Genomic DNA, 25,167 nt, shown 5'->3' with positions numbered 1-25,167 from the left:
AACATCACAAAGCAGTTTCTGAGACTGCTTCTGGCTAGCTTTTATGTGAAGATATTTCCTTTTCCACCATAGGCCTAAAATCGTTCCAGATATCCACTTGCAGATTCCTCGAAGAGAGTGTTTCAAAACTCCCTTATCAAAAGGAAGGTTCAACTCTGTGAGTTGAATGCAGAAATCAGAAAACAGTTTCTGAGAATGCTTCTGTCTAGGTATGTGATGATATTCCCGTTTCCAAAGAGGGTCTCAAAGAGCTCCAAATATCCACTAGCAGATACTGCAGAAGAAGTGTTCCAAAACTACTCTATCAAAAGAAATATTCAACTCTGTTAGTTGAATGCACAGATCACAAAGAAGTTTCTGAGAATGCTTCTGTCTAGATTTCATGTGTAGAACATTTCCTTTTCCACCATAGAATTCAAAGCTCTCCAAAGGAACACTCGCGGATTCTACAAAAAGAGAGTTTCAAAATTGCTCTATCAAAAGGAAGGTTAAAACCTTTTAGTTGAATGCACACATCATAAAGAACTTTATGAGAATACTTCTGTCGTTTTTAGGTGAAGATATTCCCATTTCCAACGAAGACCTCAAAGAGCTACATATATCCACTAACAGAATCTACAAAATGAGAGTTTTAAAACTGCTCTGTCAAAAGAAATGTTCAACTCTGTTAGTTGAATGCACACAACACAAAGAAGTTGCTCAGAATGCTTCTGTCTAGTTTTTATATGAAGATATTTCCTTTTCCCCCACCGGCCAGAAATCATTTCAAATATCCAATTGCAGAGTCTACAAAATGAGTATTTCCAAACTGCTCTATCAAAAGAAAGGTTCAACTCTGTGAGTGGAATGCACACATGAGAAACAATTTTCTGAGAACGCTGCTGTCGTTTTTAGAGGAAGATATTTCCGTTTCCAGCATAGGCCTTATAGAGCTCCAAATATCCACTAGCAGATACTACAAAAGGAGTGTTTCAAAACTGCTCTATCAAAAGACAGGTTCAACTCTGTTAGTTGAATGCACACATCACAAAGAAGTTTCTGAGAATGCTTCTGTCTAGTTTTTAGGTTTAGATATTTCCTTTTCCACCACAGACCTCAAAACGCTCCAAACGAACACTTGCAGATGCTTCATGAAGGTAGTTTCAAAACTGCTCTATCAAAAGAATGTTTCAACTCTGTGATTTGAATGCACACATCGGAATGTACTTTCCGATTATGCTTCTGTCGTTTTTAGGTGAAGATATTCCCATTTCCAACGAAGGTCTCAAAGTTCTACATATATGCACTACCAGATTCTGCAAAACGAGTGTTTCAAAACTGCTCTATCAGAAGAAAGGTTTAACCCTCTTAGTTGAATGCACAGTTCACAGTTAAGTTTCTTGGAATGCTTGTGTCTAGTTTTTATGTGAAGATAATTCCTTTTCCACCATAGGCCTCAAATCATTCCCAATATCCACTTGCAGATTCTACAAGAAGACTGTTTCAAAACTGCTCTATCAAAAGGAAGGTTCAACTCTGTGAGGTGAATGGAAACTTCACAAAGCATTTCTGAGAGTGCTTTTTTCTAGTTTTTATGTGAAGATATTCCCGTTTCCAACGAAGGCCTCAAAGAGCTCAAAATATCCACAAGCAGATTCTGCCAAAGGAGTTTTAGAACTGCTCTTTCAAAGAATGTTTCAGCTCTATTAGTTGAAGGCACAGATCAAAATGCAGTTTCTCGGAATGCTTCTGTCTAGTTTCTATGTGAAGAAATTTCCTTTTCCACAATAGGCCTCAAATCTTTCCAAATATACACTTGCAGTTTCCACGAAAAGAGAGTTTCTAACATCAGGTATCAAAAGGAAGATTCAACGCTGTGAGTTGAGTACACAAATCACAAAACAGTTTCTCATAATGCTTCTCTCTAGTTATGTGACTTTATTCCCCTTTCCAACGAAGGCCTCAAAGAGCTACATTTAACCACTAGCAGATTCTACAAAACCATTGTTTGAAAACTGCTCTATCAGAAGAAGAGTTCAACTCTGTTAATTCAATGCACGCAGCACAAAGACGTTGCTTAGAATGTTTCTGTCCAGTTTGTATGTGAATGTATTTCATTTTCCACCGAAGGCCTCAAATCGTTCCATATATCCACATGCAGATTTTATAAAAAGAGGGTTTCAAAACTGCTCTATCAAAAGAAAGTTTCAATTCTGTGAGCTGAATGCACACATCACAAAGCAGTTTCTGAGAATGCTTCTATCGTTTTTAAGTGAAGATATTCCCCTTTCCAACGAAGGCATCAAACGGCTACATATATCCACTACCAGATTCTACAAAACGAGTTTTTCAAAATTGATTTATCAAAAGAAATTTTCAACTCTGTTAATTGAATGCACACAACACAAAGAAGTTGCTCAGAATGCTTCTGTCTAGTTTTTATATGAAGATATTTCTTTTTCCACCATAGGCCTCAAATCGTTCCAAATATCCACTTCAGATTCTACAAAAAGAGTGTTTCAAAACTGCTCTATCAAAAGGAAGGTTCATCTCTGTGAGTTGAATGCACACATCACAAAGCAGTTTCTGAGAATGCCTTTTTCTAGTTTTTATGTGAAGATATTCCCGTTTCCAACCAAGCTCTCAAAGAGCTCCAAATATCCACTAGCAGATGCTGCAAAAGGAGGGTTTCAAAACTGCTCTATGAAAAGAAAACTTCAACTCCGCGAATTGAATGCACAGATCACAAAGAAGTTTCTGAGAATGCTTCTTTCTAGTTTTTAGGTGAAGATATTTCCTTTCCCACCATAGGCCTCAAAGCTCTCCAAATGAACACTTGCAGATTCCACAAAAAGAGAGTTTCAAAACTGCTCTATCAAAAGAAAGGTTCAACACTGTGAGTCGAATGCACACATGAGAAAGAACTTTCGGAGAATGGTGCTGTCGTTTTTAGAGGAAGATATTCCCGTTTCCAACGAAGGCGTCAAAGAGCTCCAAATATCCACTAGCAGATTCTACAAAACGAGTGTTTCAAAACTGCTCTATCAAAAGAAAAGTTCAACTCTGTTAGTTGGATGCACACCTCACAAAGTAGTTTCTGAGAATGCTTCTATCTAGTTTTTATGTGTAGATATTTCCTTTTCGACCACAGGTCTCAAAGCGCTCCAAATGAACACTTGCGGATTCTACAAGAAAAGAGTTTCTAAACTGCTCTATCAAAAGAATGGTTCAACCCTGTGACTTGAATGCACACATCAGAAAGAACTTTCTGAGAATACTTCTGTCGTTTTTAGGTGAAGATATTCCCCTTTCCAACGAAGGCCACAAAGAGCTACATATATCCGCTAGCAGATTCTACAAAACGAGTGTTTCAAAACTGCTCCATCAAAAGAAAAGTTCAGCTCCGTTAGTTGAAGGCACACAACACAAAGAAGTTGCTCAGAATGCTTCGGTCTAGTTTTTATGTGGAGGTATTTCCTTTTCCACCATAGGCCTCATATCGTTCCAAATATCCTCTTGCAGATTCTACAAAAAGAATTTTTCAAAACTGCTGTATCAAAAGGAAGGTTCAATTCTGGGAGGTGCATGCTCACATCACAAAGCAGTTTCTGAGAATGCTTTTGTCTAGGTTTAATGTGAAGATATTCTCGTTTCCAACGAAGGCCTCAGAGAGCTCCAAATATCCCCTAGCAGATTCTGCAAAAGGAGGCTTTCAAAACTGGTCTTTGAAAAGAAAATTTCAACTCTGTTAGTTGAATGCACAGATCACAATGAAGTTTCTGTGAATGCTTCTTTCTAGTTTTTATGTGAAGATATTTCCTTTTCCACCATAGGCCTTAAAACTCTCAAAATGAACACTTGCAGCTTCCACAAAAGGAGAGTATTAAAACTGCTCTGTAAAAAAAAAAAAAGGTTCAAATCTGTGTGTTGAATGCACGTATCAGAAACAACTTTCTGAGAATGCTTCTTTCTTTTTTAGATGAAGATATTCCCGTTTACTACGAAGGCATCAACGAGCTCCAAATATCTACTAGCAGATTCTGCAAATGGAGTGTTTCAAAACTTCTCTATCAAAAGAAAATTTCAACTATACTAGGTGAATGCACACATCACAAAGAAGTTTCTGAGAATGCTTCTGTCTGGTTTTTATGTGAATATATTTCCTTTTCCACCATAGGCCTCAAAGCGCTCCAAATGAACACTTGCGGATTCTACAAAAAGAGAGTTTCAAAACTGATCCAACAAAAGCAAGGTTTAACTCTGTGAGTGGAATGCACACATTGGAAAAAACTTTCTGAGAATGCTTCTGTCGTTCTTAGGTGAAGATATCCCCGCCTCCAACGAAGTCCCCAGAGAGCTACAAATATCCACTAGCAGATTCTACAGAACGTGTGTTTCAAAACTGCCCTATCAAAAGAGATGTTCAACTCTGTTAGTTGAATGCACACAACAAAAAGGAGTTGTTCAGAATGCTTCTGTCTAGTTTTTAGGTGAAGATATTTCCTTTTCCACCATAGACCTCAAATAGTTCCAAATATCCACTTGCAGATTCTACAAAAAGAGTGTTTCAAAACTGCCCTATCAAAAGGAACTTTCAATTCTGTGAGGTGAATGCAAACATCACAAAGCAGTTTTTGAGAATGCTTTTATCTAGTTTTTATGTGAAGATATTCCCGTTTCCAACGAAGGCCTCAAAGAGCTCCAAATATCCACTAGCAGATTCTGCAAAAGGAGTTTTTCAAAACTGCTTTACAAAAAGGAAGTTTCAAATCTGTGAGCTGAATGCACAAATCACAAAAAAAGTTTCTGAGAATGCTTCTTTCTAGTTATGTGAAGATATTCCCATTTCAACCCATGGCCTCAAAGAGCTCCAAATATCCACTAGCAGATTCTGTAAAAGGAGTGTTTCAAAACTGCTCTATCAAAAGAAAAGTTCAACTCTGTTACTTGAATGCAGAGATCACAAAGAAGTTTCTGAGAATGCTTCTGTGTAATTTTTAGGTGAAGATATTTCCTTTTCCACCATAGGCCTCAAAGCTCTCCAAATGAACACTTACATATTCTACAAAAAAAGAGTTTCAAAACTGCTCTATCAAAAGAAAGTTTCAACTCTGTGGTTTGAGTGCACAAATCACAAAACAGTTTCTGAGAATGCTTCTGTCTAGTTTTTATGTGAAGTTATTCCTGTTTCCAACGAAGGTCACAAAAAGCTCCAAATATCCACTAGCAGATACTGGAAAAGAAGTATTTCAAAACTGCTCTTTCAAAAGAAATGTTCAACTCTGTTAGTTGAATGCACAGATAAGAAAGAAGTTTCTGAGAGTTTTTCTGTCTAGTTTTTATATGAAGATATTTCCTTTTCCACCATAGGCCTCAAAGCGCTCTGAATGAACACTTGCAGATTCTACAAAAAGAGAATTTCAAAACTGCTCTACCAAAAGAAAGGTTCAACTCTGTTAGTTGAAAGCACACATCAGAAAGAACTTTCTGAGAATGCTTCTGTCGTTTTTAGGTGAAGATATTCCCGTTTCAAATGAAGGCCTCTAAGAGCTATATATATCCATTAGTAGATTATACAAAACGAGTGTTTCAAAACTGCTCTATTAAAAGAAAAGGTCACCTCTGTTAGTTGAATGCACACAACACAAAGAAGTTGCTGAGAATGTTTCTCTCTAGTTTTTATGTGAAGGTATTTCCTTTTCTACCATAGGCCTCAAATCGTTCCAAATATCCACTTGCAGATTCTACAAAAAGAGTGTTTCAAAGCTGTTCTATCAAAAGGAAGGTTGAACGCTGTGATTTGAATGCCATCATCACAAAGCAGTTTCTGATAACGCTTCTGCATAGTTTTTATGTGAAGATACTTCCGTTTCCAATGAAGGCCTCAAGGAGCTCCAAATATCCACTAGCAGATTCTGCAAAAGGAGTGTTTCAAAAATGCTCTCTCAAAAGAAAGGTTCTACCCTCTTCGTTGAATGCATAGATCACAATGAAGTTTCTGGGAATGCTTCTGTCTAGTTTTTATGTGAAGATATTTCCTTTTCCTCCACAGGCCTCAAATCGTTCCAAATATCCACTTGCAGATTCTACGAAAAGAGTGTTTCAAAACTGCTCTATCAAAAGAAAGGTTCAACTCTGTGAGTTGAATGCACACATCAGGAAGTACCTTCTGAGAATGCTTCTGTCGTTTTTAGGTGAAGATATTCCCGTTTCCAACGATGGCCTCAAAGAACGACATATATCCACTAGCAGATTCTACAAAACGAGTGTTTCAAAACTGCTCTATCAAAAGGAAGGTTCAACTCTGTTAGTTCAATGCACAAAACACAAAGAAGTTGCTGAGAACGCTTCTGTCTAGATTTATGTGAATGTATTTCCTTTTCCAACATGGGTATCAAATCGTTCCAAATATCCCCTTGCAGATTCTACAAAAAGAGTTTTTCAAAACTGCTCCATCAAAAGGAAGGTTCAATTCCGTGAGATGAATGCACACATCACAAACTGCTTCTGAGAATGCTTCTGTCTAGTTTTTATGTGAAGATATTCCCGTTTCCAAAGAAGGCCTCAAAGATCTCCAAATATCCACTAGCAGATGCTGCAAAAGGAGTGTTTCAAAACTGCTCTATCAAAAGAAAGGTTCAACTCTGTTATTTGAATGCACAGATCACAAAGAAGTTTCTGAGAATGCTTCTGTCTAGTTTTTAGGTGTAGATATTTCCTTTTCCACCGAAGGCCTCAATGAGCTCCAAATGAACTCTTGCAGATTCTACAAAAAGAGAGTTTAAAAACTGCCCTATCAAAAGAAAGGTTCAACTCTGTGAGTTGAATGCACACATCAGAAAGAACTTTCTGAGAATGCTTCTGTCGTTTTTAGGTGAAGATATTCCCGTTTCCAACGAAGGCCTCAAAGAGCTACATATATCCACTAGCAGATTCTACCAAACGTATGTTTCAAAACTGCTGTATCAAAAGAAAGGTGCAACTCTGTTATTTGCCTGCACACAACACAAAGAAGTTGCTCAGAATGCTTCTGTCTAGTTTTTATGTGAAGATATTCCATTTTCCACCATAGATCTAAAATCGTTCCAAATATCCAAGTGCAGATTCCACCAAAACAGTGTTTCAAAACTCCTGTATCTAAAGGAAGGTTTCAACTCTCTGAGTTGATTGCACAAATTACAAAACAGTTTCTGAGAATGCTTCTGTCTAGTTATGTGAAGATATTCCCTTTTCGAATGAAGGCCTCAAAGAGCTCCAAATATCCACTAGCAGATTCTGCAAAAGGAGTGTTTCAAAACTGCTCTATCAAAGAAAGGTTCACCTCTGTGAATTGAATGCTCACATCACAAAGAAGTTTCTGAGAATGCTTCTGTCTAGATTTAATGTGGAGATATTTTGTTTTCCACAATTGGCCTCAAAGCTCTCCAAATGAACACTTGCCAATTCTACACAAAGACAGTTTCAAAACTGCTCTATCAAAGGAAAGTTTCAACTCTGTGAGTTGAATGCACACATCAGAAAGAACTTTCTGAGAATTCTTCTGTCGTTCCTAGGTGAAGATATTCTCGTTTCCAAAGAAGGCCTCAAAGAGATACACATATCCAATAGCAGATCCTTCAAAACGGGTGTTTCAAAACTGCTCTATCAAAAGAAAGGTTCAACTCTGTTAGTTGACAGCACACAACACAAAGAAGTTGCACAGAATGCTTCTGTCTAGATTTTATTTGAAGATATTTCCTTTTCCACCAGAGGTCTCAAATCGTTCCAAATATCCACTTGCGGATACTAAAGAAAGAGTGTTTCAAAACTGGTCTATCAAAAGCAAGGTTCAACTCTGTGAGGTTAATGAACACATCAAAAGGCAGTTTCTGAGAATGCTTTTGTAGAGTTTTTATGTGAAGATATTCCCGTTTCCAACGAACGCCTCAAAGAGCTCCAAATATTCATTAGCAGATTGTGCAAAAGGAATTTTTCAAAACTGCTTTATCAAAAGAAAGTTTCAACTCTGTTAGTTGAATGCTCAGATTGCAATGAAGTTTCTGGGAATGCTGCTGTCTAGTTTATATGGGAAGATATTCCCTTTTCCACCATAGGCCTCAAATCGTTCCAAATATCCACTTGCAGATTCTACGAAAAGAGTGTTTCAAATCTCCTGTATCAAAAGGAAGGTTCAACACTGTGAGTTGAATGCAGACATCACAAAGCACTTTCTGATAACGTTTCTGTCGTTTTTAGGTGAAGATTTTCCCGTTTCCAACGAAGGCCTCAAAGAGCTTCAAAAATCCACTAGCAGATTCTGCAAAAGGAGTGTTTCAAAACTGCTCTATCAAAAGAAAGGTTCACCTCTGTGAAATGAATGCACACATCACAAATTAGTTTCTTAGAATCCTTCTGTCTAGTTTTTATGTGAATATATTTCCTTTTCCACCATAGGCCTCAAAGCGTTCCAAATTAACACTTGCAGATTCTACAAAAAGTGAGTTTCAAAACTGCTTTATCAAAAGGATAGTTCGACTCTGAGTTGAACGCACACATGAGAAAGAACTTTCTGAGAATGCTTCTTTCGTTTTCAGGTGAAGATATTCCCGTTTCCAACGAAGGCCTCAAAGAGCTACATATATCCACTAGCAGATCCTTCAAAACGAGTTTTTCAAAACTGCTCTATCAAAAGAAACGTTCAACTCTGTTAGTTGACTGCACACAACACAAAGAAGTTGATCAGAATGCTTCTGTCTAGTTTTTATGTGAAGGTATTTCCTTTTCCAACATAGGCCTCAAATCGTTCCAAATATCCACTTCCAGATTCTACAAAAAGAGTGTTCCAAAACTGCTCTATCAATAGAAGGTTCAATTCCGTGAGTTGAATGCACACATTACAAATCAGTTTCTGAGAATGCTTTTCTCTAATTTTCACTTGAAGATATTCCCATTTCCTAGAAGACCTCAAAGAGCTACAAATATCCAGTAGCAGATTCTGCAAACGGAGTGTTTCCAAACTGCTCTATCAAAAGAAAAGTTCAACTCTGTTAGTTGAATGCACAGATCACAAAGAAGTTTCTGAGAATGCTTCTGTCAATTTTTTTAGGTGAAAATGTTTCGTTTTCCACCGTAGGCCTCAAAGCTCTGCAAATGAACACTTGCAGATTCTACAAAAAGAGAGATTCAAATCTGCTCTATCAAAAGAAAGGTTCAACTCTGTGAGTTGAATGCACACATCAGAAAGAACTTTCTGAGAATGCTTCTGTCATTTTTGGAAGTAGATATTCCTGTTTCCAACGAAGGCCTCAAAGAGCTCCCAATATCCACTAGCAGATTCTGCAAAAGGAGAGTTTCAAAACTGCTCTATCAAAAGGAAGGTCCAATTATGTGAGTAGAATGTGCACATCACAAAGCCATTTCTGAGAATGCTTTTTTCTAGATTTTATGTGAAGATATTCCCGTTTCCAACGAAGGCCTCAAAGAGCTCCAAATATCCAGTAGCAGATTCTGCAAAAGGAGTGTTTCCAAACTCCTCTATCAAAAGAAAGTTTCAGGGCTCTGTTCTGTTCCATTGATCTATATCTCTGTTTTGGTACCAGTACCATGCTGTTTTGGTGACTGTAGCCTTGTAGTATATTTTGAAGTCAGGTAGTGTGATGCCTCCAGCTTTGTTCTTTTGGCTTAGGATTGACGTGGTGATGTGGGCTCTTTTTTGGTTCCATATGAACTTTGAAGTAGATTTTTTCCAATTCTGTAAAGAAAGTCATTGGTATCTTGATAGGGATGGCATTGAATCTGTAAATTACCTTGGCCAGTATGGCAATTTTCACGATATTGATTATTCCTACCCATGAGCATGGAATGTTCTTCCATTGGTTTGTATCCTCTTTTATTTCCTTGAGCAGTGTTTTGTTGTTCTCCTTGAAGAGGTCCTTCACATCCCTTGTAAGTTGGATTCCTAAGATTTTTATTCTCTTTGAAGCGATTGTGAATGGAAGTTCACTCATGATTTGGCTCTGTGTTTGTCTGTTGTTGGTGTATAAGAATGCTTGTAATTTTTGTACATTAATTTTGTGTCCTGAGACTTTGCTGATGTTGCTTATCAGCTTAAGGAGATTTTGAGCAGAGATGATGAGGTTTTCTAAATATACAATCATGTCATCTACAAACAGGGAGAATTTGACTTCCTCTTTTCCTAATTGAATACCTTTTATTTCCTTCTCCTGCCTTATTGCCCTGGCCAGAACTTCCAACACTATGTTGAACAGGAGTGGTGATAGAGGGCATCCTTCTCTTGTGCCAGTTTTCAAAGGGAATGCTTCCACTTTTTGCCCATTCAGTATGATATTGGCTGTGGGTGTGTCATAGATAGCTCTTATTATTTTAAGATACGTCCCATCAATACCTAATTTATTGCAAGTTTTTAGCATGAAGGGTTGTTGAATTTTGTCAAAGGCCTTTTCTGCATCTATTGAGATAATCATGTGGTTTTTGTCTTTGGTTCTGTTTATATGCTGGATTACATTTATTGATTTGTGTATATTGAACCAACCTTGCATCCCAGTGATGAAGCCCAATTTATCATGGTAGATAAGCTTTTTGATGTGCTGCTGGATTTGGTTTGCCATTATTTTATTGAGGATTTTTGCATCAATTTTCATCAAGGATATTGCTCTAAAATTCTCCTTTTTTGTTGTGTCTCTGCCAGATTTTTGTATCAGGATGCAGCTGGCCTCATAAAATGAGTTAGGAAGGATTCCCTCTTTTTCTATTGATTGAAATAGTTTCAGAAGGAATGGTACCAGTTCCTCCTTGTTCCTCTGGTAGAATTCGGCTGTGAATCCACCTGGTCCTGGACTTTTTTTGGTTGGTAAGCTATTGATTATTGCCACAATTTCAGCTCCTGTTATTGGTCTATTCGGAGATTCAACTTCTTCCTGGTTTAGTCTTGGGAGAGTGTGTGTGTCGAGGAATTTATCCATTCCTTCTAGATTTTCTCGTTTATTTTCATAGAGGTGTTTGTAGTATTCTCTGATGGTAGTTTGTATTTCTGTGGGATCAGTGGTGATATCCCCTTTATGATTTTTTATTGCATCTATTTGATTCTTCTCACTTTTTTCTTTATTAATCTTGCTAGCAGTCTCTCAATTTTGTTGATCCTTTCAAAAAACCACCACCTGGATTCATTAATTTTTTGAAGGGTTGTTTATGTCTCTATTTCCTTCAGTTCTGCTCTGATTTTAGTTATTTCGTGCCTTCTGCTAGCTTTTGAATGTGTTTGCTCTTGCTTTTCTAGTTCTTTTAATAGTGATGTTAGGGTGTCAATTTTGGGTCTTTATTGCCTTCTCTTGTGGGCATTTAGTGCTATAAATTTCCCTGTATGCACAGCTTTGAATGCATCCCAGAGATTTTGGTATGTTGTGTCTTTTTTTCAAAGAACATCTTTATTTCTGCCTTCATTTCGTTACGTACCCAGTAGTCATTCAGGAGCAGGTTGTTTAGTTTCCATGTAGTTGAGTGGTTTTGAATGAGATTCTTAATTGTGAGTTCTAGCTTGATTGCACTGTGATCTGAGAGATAGTTTGTTATAATTTCTGTTCTTTTTCATTTACTGAGGAGAGCTTTGCTTCCAACTATGTGGTCAATTTTGGAATAGGTGTGGTGTGGTGCTGAAAAAAATGTATATTCCGTTGATTTGGGATGGAGAGTTCTGTAGATGTCTATTGATTCCCTTGGTGCAGAGCTGAGTTCAATTCCTGGGTATCCTTGTTGACTTTCTGTCTCATTGATCTGTCTAATGTTTACAGTGGTGTGTTAAACTCTCCCATTATTAATGTGTGGGAGTCTAAGTCTCTTTGTAAGTCACTCAGGACTTGCTTTATGAATCTCGGTGTTCCTGTATTGGGTGCATATATGTTTAGGATAGTTAGCGCTTCTTGTTGAATTGATCCATTTACCATTATGTAATGGCCTTCTTTGTCTCTTTTGATCTTTGTTGGTTTAAATTGTGTTTTATCAGAGACTAGGATTGCAACCACTGCCATTTTTTGTTTTCCATTTGCTTGGTAGATCATCCTCTATCCTTTGATTTTCAGCCTATGTGTGTGTCTGCATGTGAGATGGGTTTCCTGAATACAGCACACTGATGGGTCTTGACTCTATCCAATTTGTCAGTCTGTGTCTTTTAATTGGAGCATTTAGTCCATTTACATTTAAAGTTAATATTGTTATGTGTGAATTTGATCCTGTCATTATGGTGTTAGCTGGTTATTTTGGTCGTTAGTTGATGCAATCTCTTCCTAGTCTCGATGATCTTTTCATTTTGGCATGATTTTGCAGCAGCTGGTACCAGTTTTGCCTTTCAATATTTAGTGTTTCCTTCAGGAGCTCTTTTAGGGAAGGCCTGGTGGTGACAAAATCTCTCAGCATTTGCTTGTCTGTAAAGTATTTTATTTCTCCTTCACTTATGAAGCTTAGTTTGGCTGGATATGAAATTCTGGGTTGAAAATTCTTTTCTTTAAGAATGTTGAATATTGGCCCCCACTCTCTTCTGGCTTGTAGGGTTTCTGCTGAGAGATCCACTGTTAGTCTGATGGGCTTCCCTTTGAGGGTAACCCGACCTTTCTCTCTGGCTGCCCTTAAGATTTCTTCCTTCATTTCAACTTTGGTGAATCTGCCAATTATGTGTCTTGGAGTTGCTCTTCTCAAGGACTATCTATGTGGCGTTCTCTGTATTTCCTGAATCTGAATGTTGGCCTACCTTGCTAGATTGGGGAAGTTATCCTGGATAATATCCTGAAGAGTGTTTTCCAAGTTGGTTCCATTCTCCCTGTCACTTTCAGGTACACCAATCAGACATAGATTTGGTCTTTTCACATAGTCCCATATTTCTTGGAGGCTTTGCTCATTTCTTTGTATTCTCTTTTCTCTAAACTTCCCTTCTCACTTCATTTCATTCATTTCATCTTCCAGGGCTGATACCCTTTCTTCCATTTGATTGCATTGGCTCCTGAGGCTTCTGCATTCTTCATGTAGTTCTTGAGCCTTGGTTTTCAGCTCCATAAGCTCCTTTCAGCACTTCTCTGTATTGGTTTCTCTAGTTATACATTCTTCTAAATTTTTTTCAAAGTTTTCAACTTCTTTGCCTTTGGTTTGAATATCCTCCCGTAGCTCAGAGTAATTTGATCGTCTGAAGCCTTCTTCTCTCAGCTCGTCAAAGTCATTCTCCATCCAGCTTTGTTCCGTTGCTTGTGAGGAACTGAGTTCCTTTGGAGGAGGAGAGGCATTCTGCTTTTTAGAGTTTCCAGTTTTTCTGCTCTGTTTTTTCCCCATCTTTGTGGTTTTATCTACTTTTGGTCTTTGATGATGGTGATGTACAGAAGGGTTTTTGGTGTGGAAGTCTTTTCTGTTTGTTTGTTTTCCTTCTAACAGACAGGACCCTCCACTACAGGTCTGTTGGAGTACCCGGCTGGCCGTGTGATATGTCAGTCTACCCCTGCTGGGAGGGGGTGCCTCCCAGTTAGGCTGCTTGGGGGTCAGGGGTCAGGGACCCACTTGAGGAGGCAGTCTGCCCGTTCTCAGATCTCCAGCTGCGTGCTGGGAGAACCATTGATCTCCTCAAAGCTGTCGGACAGGGACATTTATGTCTGCAGAGGTTACTGCTGTCTTTGTGTTTGTCTGTGTCCTGCCCCTAGAGGTGGAGCCTACAGAGGCAGGCAGGCCTCCTTGAGCTGTGGTGGGGTCCACTGAGTTTGAGCTTCCCAGCTGCTTTGTTTACTTAAGCCAGCCTGGGCAATGGTGGGTGTCCTTCCCCCACCCTCGCTGCCACCTTGCTGTTTGATCTCAGACCGCTGTGCTAGCAATCAGCAACACTTCATGGACATAGGACCCTTTGAACCAGGAATGGGCTATAATCTCCTGGTGCACCATTTCCTAAACACATTGGAAAAGCACAGTATTCAGGTGGGAGTGGCCCCATTTTCCAGGTGCCCTCTGTCACCCCTGGAAAGGGAACTCCCTGACCCCTTCTGCTTCCCGAGTGAGGCAATGCCTTGCTCCTGCTTCAGCTGGCACATGGTGCACTGCACCTACTGTCCTGTGCCCACTGTCTGGCACTCCCTAGTGAGATGAACCCAGTACTTCAGATGGAAATGCAGAAATCACTCATCTTCTGCATCACTCACGCTGGGAACAGTAGACCGGAGCTGTTCCTATTCGGCCACCTTGGCTCCTCGACCCTCAAGCCCACAGCCAATATCATACTGAATGGGAAAAAATTGGAATCATTCCCTTTGAAAACTGGCACAAGAGAGGGATGCCCTCTCTCACCAATTCTATTCAACATAGTGTTGGAAATTCTGGCCAGGGCAATTAGGCAGGAGAAGGAAATCAAGGGTATTCAATTAGGAAAAGAGGAAGTCAAATTGTCCCTGTTTGCAGACGACATGATTGTATATCTAGAAAACCCCATCGTCTCAGCCCAAAATCTTCTTAAGCTGATAAGCAACTTCAGTAAAGTCTCAGGATAAAAAATCAATGTACAAAAATCAGAAGCATTCTTATAGACCAATAAGAGACAAACAGAGAGTCAAATCATGAGTAAACTCCCATTCACAATTGCTTCAAAGAGAATAAAATACCTACATATCCAACGTACAAGGGATGTGAAGGACCTCTTCAAGGAGAACTACAAAACACTGCTCAAGGAAATAAAAGAGGATACAAACCAATGGAAGAACATTCCATGCTCATGGGTAGGAAGAATCAATATTGTGAAAATGGCCATACTGCCCAAGATAATTTATAGATTCAATGCCATCTCCATCAAGCTACCAATGACTTTCTTCACAGAATTGGAAAAAAACTACTTAATTTCATATAGAACCAAAAAAGAGCCCTCATTGCCAACTCAATCCTAAGCTGAAAGAACAAAGCTGGAGGCATCACACTACCTGACTTCAAACTATACTACAAGGCTACAGTAACCAAAACAGCATGGAACTGGTACCAAAACAGAGATATAGATCTGTGGAACAGAACAGAGCCCTCAGAAATAACGCTGCATATCTACAACTATCTCATCTTTGACGACCCTGAGAAAAAAAAGCAATGGGGAAAGGATTCCTTATTTAATAAATGGTGCTGGGAAAACTGGCTAGCCATATGTAGAAAGCTAAATCTGGATCCCTTCCTTACACCTTATACAAAAATCAATTGAAGATGGATTAAAGACTTAAACGTTAGACCTGAAACCATAAAAAGCCGAGGAGAAAACCTAGGCATTAGCATTCAGGTCATAGGCATGGGAAAGGACTTCATGTCTAAAATAACAAAAGCAATGGCAACAAAAGCCAAAAGTGACAAGTGGGATCTAACTAAACTAAAGAGCTTGTACACAGGAAAAGAAACTACCATCAGAGTGAACAGGCAACCTACAAAATGGTAGAAAATTTTCAAAACCTACTCATCTGACAAAGGGCGGATATCCAGAATCTACAATGAACTCAAACAAATTTACAAGAAAAAAACAAACAACCCCATCAAAAAGTGTGTGAAGGATATGAACAAACATTTCTCAAAAGAAGACATTTATGCAGCCAAAAAACACATGAAAGAATGCTCACCATCACTGGCCATCAGAAAAATGCAAATCAAAACCACAATGAGATATCATCTCACACCAGTTAGAATGGCAATCATTAAAAAGTCAGGAAACAACAGGTGTTGGAGAGGATGTGGAGAAATAGGAACACTTTTACACTGTAGGTGGGACTGTAAACTTGTTCAAACCTTGTGGAAGTCAGTGTGGCAATTCCTCAGGAATCTATAACAAGAAATTCCATTTCACCCAGCCATCCTATTACTGGGTATATACCCAAAGGACTATAAATCGTGCTGCTATAAAGACACATGCACACGTATGTTTACTGCGGCATTATTCACAATAGCAAAGACTTAGAATCAACCCAAATGTCCAACAATGATAGACGGGATTAAGAAAATATTGCACGTATACAACATGGAATACTATGCAGCCATAAGAAATGATGAGTTCATGTCCTTTGTAGTGACATGGATGAAATTGGAAATCATCATTCTCAGTAAACTTTCACAAGAACAAAAAACCAAACACCACATATTCTCACTCATAGGTGGGAAGTGAAAAATGAGAATACATGGACACAGGAAGGGGAACATCACACTCTGGGGACTGTTGAGGGGTAGGGGGAGGGGAGACGGATAGCATTGGGAGATGCTATCTCTCTAGCATTTATCTAGATGCCAATGCTAGATGACGAGTTGGTGGGTACAGTGCACCAGAATGGCACATGTATACATAGGTAACTAACCTGCACATTGTGCATATGTACCCTAAAACTTAAAGTACAATAATAAATAAATAAATAAATAAATAAATAAATAAATACTGCTCTATTAAAAGAAAGGTTCAACTCCGTGAGTTGAATGCACACATCAGAAAGAATTTTCTGAAACTGATTCCATCGTTTTTAGGTGAAGATATCCCCGTTTCCAAGGAAGCCCCCAAAAGCTACATATATCCACTAACAGATACTGCAAAAGGAGTATTTCAAAACTGCTCCATCAAAACAAAAGTTCAACCCTGTTAGTTGAAAGTACAGATCACAATGAAGTTTCTGGGAATGCTTCTGTCTAGTTTTTATGTGAAGATATTTCCTTTTCCTCTATAGGCCTCAAATCTTTCCAAATATCCACTTGCGGATACTACAAAAAGAGTGTTTCAAAACTGTTCTATCAAAAGGAAGGTTAAACTCTGGAGTTGAATGCACACAAAAAAAGAAGTTGCTCAGAATGCTTCTGTCTGCTTTTTATGTGAAGATATTCCCGTTTCCAAGGACTGCATCAAAGAGCCGAAATACCTGCTAGCAGATTCTGCAAAAGGAGTGTTTCAAAACTGCTGTATCAAAAGAAAGGTTCAACTCTGTTAGTTGAATGCACAAATCACAATTAAGTTTCTGGGAATACCTCTGTCTAGATTTTATGTGAAGACATTTCCTATTCCACCATAGGCCTGAAATCATTCCAAATATCCACTTGCAGATTATACAAAAAGAGTGTTTCAAAACTGCTCTATCAAAAGGAAGGTTCAACTCTGTGAGTTGAATGCACACATCACAAAGGACTTACTGAGAATGCTTCTGTCTAGTTTTTATGTGTAGATATTCCCATTCCCAACGAAGGCCTCAAAGAGCTCCAAATATCCAATAGCAAATGCTACAAAAGGAGTGTTTCAAAACTGCTCTATCAAAAGAAAGGTTCAACTCTGATAGTTGAATGCACAGAACACAATGAAATTTCTGGGTATGCTTCTGTATAATTTTTATACATACTTAACTATGCTTCTGTATAGTTTTTTCCACCATAGACCTCAAATCGTTAAAAATATCCACTTACAGATTCAACGAAAAAAGTGTTTCAAAACTGCTCTATCAAAAGAAAGGTTCAAATCTGGAGTTGAATGCAAATATCAGAAAGAACTTTTTGAGAATCCTTCTGTCTTTTTTAGGGGAAGATATTCCCGTTTCCAACGATGGTCTCAAAGAGCTACATATATCCACTAGCAGATTATACAAAACAAGTGTTTCAAAACTGCTCTATCAAAAGAAAGGTTCAACTCTGTTAGTTGAATGCACACATCACAAAGAGGTTTGTGAGAATGCTTCTGTCTCGTTTTTGTGTGAGGATGTCCCGTTTCCAACGAATTCCTATAAGCGTTCCAAATATCCACATGCACATTCTACTAAAAGAGTGTTTCAAAACTTCTGTGTCAAAAGGAATGTTCAACTCTGTGAGCTGAATGCACATACAGTAAAGAAGTTTCAGAGAATGATTCTGTCTAGTTTTTATGTGAAGAAATTTCGTTTTCCACCACAGGCCTCAAAGCGCTCCAAATATCCACTTGCAGATTCTAGAAAAGGAGTGTTTCAAAACTGATCTATCTAAAGAAATGTTCAACTCTCTGAGTTGAATGCACACATCACAAAGAAGTTTGAGAGAATGCTTCTGTCTAGTTTTTATATGAGGATATCCTGTTTCCAAAAAATTCCTATAAGCGGTCCAAATATCCACTAGCAGATTCAACAAAAAGAGTGTTTCAAAACTTCTCTGTCAAAAGGAATGTTCAACTCTCTGAGTTGAATGCACCCACCACAAAGAAGTTTCAGAGAATGCTTCTGTCTAGTTTTTATGTGAAGATATTTCCTTTTCCACCATAGGCCTCAAGTGCTCCAAATGAACACTTGCAGATTCTATAAAAAGAGAGTTTAATAACTGCTCTATCAAGAGAAATGTTCATTTCTGTGAGTTGAATGCACACAACAGAAAGGACTTTCTGAGAATCCTTCTGTCGTTTTTAGGTGAAGATATTCCTGTTTCCAACAAAGGCCTCAAAGAGCTGCATATATCCACTGGCAGATTCTACAAAACAAGTGTTTCAAAACTGCTCTATCAAACGAAAGGTTCAACTCTGTTGGTTGAAGGCACACATCACAAAGAAGTTTCTGGGAATGCTTCTGTCGTTTTTAGGTGAAGATATTCCCGTTTCCAACGAAGGCCTCAAAGAGCTACATATATCCACTAGCAGATTCTACCAAACGTATGTTTCAAAACTGCTGTATCAAAAGAAAGGTGCAACTCTGTTATTTGCCTGCACACAACACAAAGAAGTTGCTCAGAATGCTTCTGTCTAGTTTTTATGTGAAGATATTCCATTTTCCACCATAGATCTAAAATCGTTCCAAATATCCAAGTGCAGATTCCACCAAAACAGTGTTTCAAAACTCCTGTATCTAAAGGAAGGTTTCAACTCTCTGAGTTGATTGCACAAATTACAAAACAGTTTCTGAGAATGCTTCTGTCTAGTTATGTGAAGATATTCCCTTTTCGAATGAAGGCCTCAAAGAGCTCCAAATATCCACTAGCAGATTCTGCAAAAGGAGTGTTTCAAAACTGCTCTATCAAAGAAAGGTTCACCTCTGTGAATTGAATGCTCACATCACAAAGAAGTTTCTGAGAATGCTTCTGTCTAGATTTAATGTGGAGATATTTTGTTTTCCACAATTGGCCTCAAAGCTCTCCAAATGAACACTTGCCAATTCTACACAAAGACAGTTTCAAAACTGCTCTATCAAAGGAAAGTTTCAACTCTGTGAGTTGAATGCACACATCAGAAAGAACTTTCTGAGAATTCTTCTGTCGTTCCTAGGTGAAGATATTCTCGTTTCCAAAGAAGGCCTCAAAGAGATACACATATCCAATAGCAGATCCTTCAAAACGGGTGTTTCAAAACTGCTCTATCAAAAGAAAGGTTCAACTCTGTTAGTTGACAGCACACAACACAAAGAAGTTGCACAGAATGCTTCTGTCTAGATTTTATTTGAAGATATTTCCTTTTCCACCAGAGGTCTCAAATCGTTCCAAATATCCACTTGCGGATACTAAAGAAAGAGTGTTTCAAAACTGGTCTATCAAAAGCAAGGTTCAACTCTGTGAGGTTAATGAACACATCAAAAGGCAGTTTCTGAGAATGCTTTTGTAGAGTTTTTATGTGAAGATATTCCCGTTTCCAACGAACGCCTCAAAGAGCTCCAAATATTCATTAGCAGATTGTGCAAAAGGAATTTTTCAAAACTGCTTTATCAAAAGAAAGTTTCAACTCTGTTAGTTGAATGCTCAGATTGCAATGAAGTTTCTGGGAATGCTGCTGTCTAGTTTATATGGGAAGATATTCCCTTTTCCACCATAGGCCTCAAATCGTTCCAAATATCCACTTGCAGATTCTACGAAAAGAGTGTTTCAAATCTCCTGTATCAAAAGGAAGGTTCAACACTGTGAGTTGAATGCAGACATCACAAAGCACTTTCTGATAACGTTTCTGTCGTTTTTAGGTGAAGATTTTCCCGTTTCCAACGAAGGCCTCAAAGAGCTTCAAAAATCCACTAGCAGATTCTGCAAAAGGAGTGTTTCAAAACTGCTCTATCAAAAGAAAGGTTCACCTCTGTGAAATGAATGCACACATCACAAATTAGTTTCTTAGAATCCTTCTGTCTAGTTTTTATGTGAATATATTTCCTTTTCCACCATAGGCCTCAAAGCGTTCCAAATTAACACTTGCAGATTCTACAAAAAGTGAGTTTCAAAACTGCTTTATCAAAAGGATAGTTCGACTCTGAGTTGAACGCACACATGAGAAAGAACTTTCTGAGAATGCTTCTTTCGTTTTCAGGTGAAGATATTCCCGTTTCCAACGAAGGCCTCAAAGAGCTACATATATCCACTAGCAGATCCTTCAAAACGAGTTTTTCAAAACTGCTCTATCAAAAGAAACGTTCAACTCTGTTAGTTGACTGCACACAACACAAAGAAGTTGATCAGAATGCTTCTGTCTAGTTTTTATGTGAAGGTATTTCCTTTTCCAACATAGGCCTCAAATCGTTCCAAATATCCACTTCCAGATTCTACAAAAAGAGTGTTCCAAAACTGCTCTATCAATAGAAGGTTCAATTCCGTGAGTTGAATGCACACATTACAAATCAGTTTCTGAGAATGCTTTTCTCTAATTTTCACTTGAAGATATTCCCATTTCCTAGAAGACCTCAAAGAGCTACAAATATCCAGTAGCAGATTCTGCAAACGGAGTGTTTCCAAACTGCTCTATCAAAAGAAAAGTTCAACTCTGTTAGTTGAATGCACAGATCACAAAGAAGTTTCTGAGAATGCTTCTGTCAATTTTTTTAGGTGAAAATGTTTCGTTTTCCACCGTAGGCCTCAAAGCTCTGCAAATGAACACTTGCAGATTCTACAAAAAGAGAGATTCAAATCTGCTCTATCAAAAGAAAGGTTCAACTCTGTGAGTTGAATGCACACATCAGAAAGAACTTTCTGAGAATGCTTCTGTCATTTTTGGAAGTAGATATTCCTGTTTCCAACGAAGGCCTCAAAGAGCTCCCAATATCCACTAGCAGATTCTGCAAAAGGAGAGTTTCAAAACTGCTCTATCAAAAGGAAGGTCCAATTATGTGAGTAGAATGTGCACATCACAAAGCCATTTCTGAGAATGCTTTTTTCTAGATTTTATGTGAAGATATTCCCGTTTCCAACGAAGGCCTCAAAGAGCTCCAAATATCCAGTAGCAGATTCTGCAAAAGGAGTGTTTCCAAACTCCTCTATCAAAAGAAAGTTTCAGGGCTCTGTTCTGTTCCATTGATCTATATCTCTGTTTTGGTACCAGTACCATGCTGTTTTGGTGACTGTAGCCTTGTAGTATATTTTGAAGTCAGGTAGTGTGATGCCTCCAGCTTTGTTCTTTTGGCTTAGGATTGACGTGGTGATGTGGGCTCTTTTTTGGTTCCATATGAACTTTGAAGTAGATTTTTTCCAATTCTGTAAAGAAAGTCATTGGTATCTTGATAGGGATGGCATTGAATCTGTAAATTACCTTGGCCAGTATGGCAATTTTCACGATATTGATTATTCCTACCCATGAGCATGGAATGTTCTTCCATTGGTTTGTATCCTCTTTTATTTCCTTGAGCAGTGTTTTGTTGTTCTCCTTGAAGAGGTCCTTCACATCCCTTGTAAGTTGGATTCCTAAGATTTTTATTCTCTTTGAAGCGATTGTGAATGGAAGTTCACTCATGATTTGGCTCTGTGTTTGTCTGTTGTTGGTGTATAAGAATGCTTGTAATTTTTGTACATTAATTTTGTGTCCTGAGACTTTGCTGATGTTGCTTATCAGCTTAAGGAGATTTTGAGCAGAGATGATGAGGTTTTCTAAATATACAATCATGTCATCTACAAACAGGGAGAATTTGACTTCCTCTTTTCCTAATTGAATACCTTTTATTTCCTTCTCCTGCCTTATTGCCCTGGCCAGAACTTCCAACACTATGTTGAACAGGAGTGGTGATAGAGGGCATCCTTCTCTTGTGCCAGTTTTCAAAGGGAATGCTTCCACTTTTTGCCCATTCAGTATGATATTGGCTGTGGGTGTGTCATAGATAGCTCTTATTATTTTAAGATACGTCCCATCAATACCTAATTTATTGCAAGTTTTTAGCATGAAGGGTTGTTGAATTTTGTCAAAGGCCTTTTCTGCATCTATTGAGATAATCATGTGGTTTTTGTCTTTGGTTCTGTTTATATGCTGGATTACATTTATTGATTTGTGTATATTGAACCAACCTTGCATCCCAGTGATGAAGCCCAATTTATCATGGTAGATAAGCTTTTTGATGTGCTGCTGGATTTGGTTTGCCATTATTTTATTGAGGATTTTTGCATCAATTTTCATCAAGGATATTGCTCTAAAATTCTCCTTTTTTGTTGTGTCTCTGCCAGATTTTTGTATCAGGATGCAGCTGGCCTCATAAAATGAGTTAGGAAGGATTCCCTCTTTTTCTATTGATTGAAATAGTTTCAGAAGGAATGGTACCAGTTCCTCCTTGTTCCTCTGGTAGAATTCGGCTGTGAATCCACCTGGTCCTGGACTTTTTTTGGTTGGTAAGCTATTGATTATTGCCACAATTTCAGCTCCTGTTATTGGTCTATTCGGAGATTCAACTTCTTCCTGGTTTAGTCTTGGGAGAGTGTGTGTGTCGAGGAATTTATCCATTCCTTCTAGATTTTCTCGTTTATTTTCATAGAGGTGTTTGTAGTATTCTCTGATGGTAGTTTGTATTTCTGTGGGATCAGTGGTGATATCCCCTTTATGATTTTTTATTGCATCTATTTGATTCTTCTCACTTTTTTCTTTATTAATCTTGCTAGCAGTCTCTCAATTTTGTTGATCCTTTCAAAAAACCACCACCTGGATTCATTAATTTTTTGAAGGGTTGTTTATGTCTCTATTTCCTTCAGTTCTGCTCTGATTTTAGTTATTTCGTGCCTTCTGCTAGCTTTTGAATGTGTTTGCTCTTGCTTTTCTAGTTCTTTTAATAGTGATGTTAGGGTGTCAATTTTGGGTCTTTATTGCCTTCTCTTGTGGGCATTTAGTGCTATAAATTTCCCTGTATGCACAGCTTTGAATGCATCCCAGAGATTTTGGTATGTTGTGTCTTTTTTTCAAAGAACATCTTTATTTCTGCCTTCATTTCGTTACGTACCCAGTAGTCATTCAGGAGCAGGTTGTTTAGTTTCCATGTAGTTGAGTGGTTTTGAATGAGATTCTTAATTGTGAGTTCTAGCTTGATTGCACTGTGATCTGAGAGATAGTTTGTTATAATTTCTGTTCTTTTTCATTTACTGAGGAGAGCTTTGCTTCCAACTATGTGGTCAATTTTGGAATAGGTGTGGTGTGGTGCTGAAAAAAATGTATATTCCGTTGATTTGGGATGGAGAGTTCTGTAGATGTCTATTGATTCCCTTGGTGCAGAGCTGAGTTCAATTCCTGGGTATCCTTGTTGAATTTCTGTCTCATTGATCTGTCTAATGTTTACAGTGGTGTGTTAAACTCTCCCATTATTAATGTGTGGGAGTCTAAGTCTCTTTGTAAGTCACTCAGGACTTGCTTTATGAATCTCGGTGTTCCTGTATTGGGTGCATATATGTTTAGGATAGTTAGCGCTTCTTGTTGAATTGATCCATTTACCATTATGTAATGGCCTTCTTTGTCTCTTTTGATCTTTGTTGGTTTAAATTGTGTTTTATCAGAGACTAGGATTGCAACCACTGCCATTTTTTGTTTTCCATTTGCTTGGTAGATCATCCTCTATCCTTTGATTTTCAGCCTATGTGTGTGTCTGCATGTGAGATGGGTTTCCTGAATACAGCACACTGATGGGTCTTGACTCTATCCAATTTGTCAGTCTGTGTCTTTTAATTGGAGCATTTAGTCCATTTACATTTAAAGTTAATATTGTTATGTGTGAATTTGATCCTGTCATTATGGTGTTAGCTGGTTATTTTGGTCGTTAGTTGATGCAATCTCTTCCTAGTCTCGATGATCTTTTCATTTTGGCATGATTTTGCAGCAGCTGGTACCAGTTTTGCCTTTCAATATTTAGTGTTTCCTTCAGGAGCTCTTTTAGGGAAGGCCTGGTGGTGACAAAATCTCTCAGCATTTGCTTGTCTGTAAAGTATTTTATTTCTCCTTCACTTATGAAGCTTAGTTTGGCTGGATATGAAATTCTGGGTTGAAAATTCTTTTCTTTAAGAATGTTGAATATTGGCCCCCACTCTCTTCTGGCTTGTAGGGTTTCTGCTGAGAGATCCACTGTTAGTCTGATGGGCTTCCCTTTGAGGGTAACCCGACCTTTCTCTCTGGCTGCCCTTAAGATTTCTTCCTTCATTTCAACTTTGGTGAATCTGCCAATTATGTGTCTTGGAGTTGCTCTTCTCAAGGACTATCTATGTGGCGTTCTCTGTATTTCCTGAATCTGAATGTTGGCCTACCTTGCTAGATTGGGGAAGTTATCCTGGATAATATCCTGAAGAGTGTTTTCCAAGTTGGTTCCATTCTCCCTGTCACTTTCAGGTACACCAATCAGACATAGATTTGGTCTTTTCACATAGTCCCATATTTCTTGGAGGCTTTGCTCATTTCTTTGTATTCTCTTTTCTCTAAACTTCCCTTCTCACTTCATTTCATTCATTTCATCTTCCAGGGCTGATACCCTTTCTTCCATTTGATTGCATTGGCTCCTGAGGCTTCTGCATTCTTCATGTAGTTCTTGAGCCTTGGTTTTCAGCTCCATAAGCTCCTTTCAGCACTTCTCTGTATTGGTTTCTCTAGTTATACATTCTTCTAAATTTTTTTCAAAGTTTTCAACTTCTTTGCCTTTGGTTTGAATATCCTCCCGTAGCTCAGAGTAATTTGATCGTCTGAAGCCTTCTTCTCTCAGCTCGTCAAAGTCATTCTCCATCCAGCTTTGTTCCGTTGCTTGTGAGGAACTGAGTTCCTTTGGAGGAGGAGAGGCATTCTGCTTTTTAGAGTTTCCAGTTTTTCTGCTCTGTTTTTTCCCCATCTTTGTGGTTTTATCTACTTTTGGTCTTTGATGATGGTGATGTACAGAAGGGTTTTTGGTGTGGAAGTCTTTTCTGTTTGTTTGTTTTCCTTCTAACAGACAGGACCCTCCACTACAGGTCTGTTGGAGTACCCGGCTGGCCGTGTGATATGTCAGTCTACCCCTGCTGGGAGGGGGTGCCTCCCAGTTAGGCTGCTTGGGGGTCAGG

Source organism: Pongo pygmaeus, chromosome 8 (assembly GCF_028885625.2).
Source record: "Pongo pygmaeus isolate AG05252 chromosome 8, NHGRI_mPonPyg2-v2.0_pri, whole genome shotgun sequence".
NCBI lineage: Eukaryota > Metazoa > Chordata > Mammalia > Primates > Hominidae > Pongo > Pongo pygmaeus.
Note: the sequence above shows the minus strand (reverse complement) of the source record.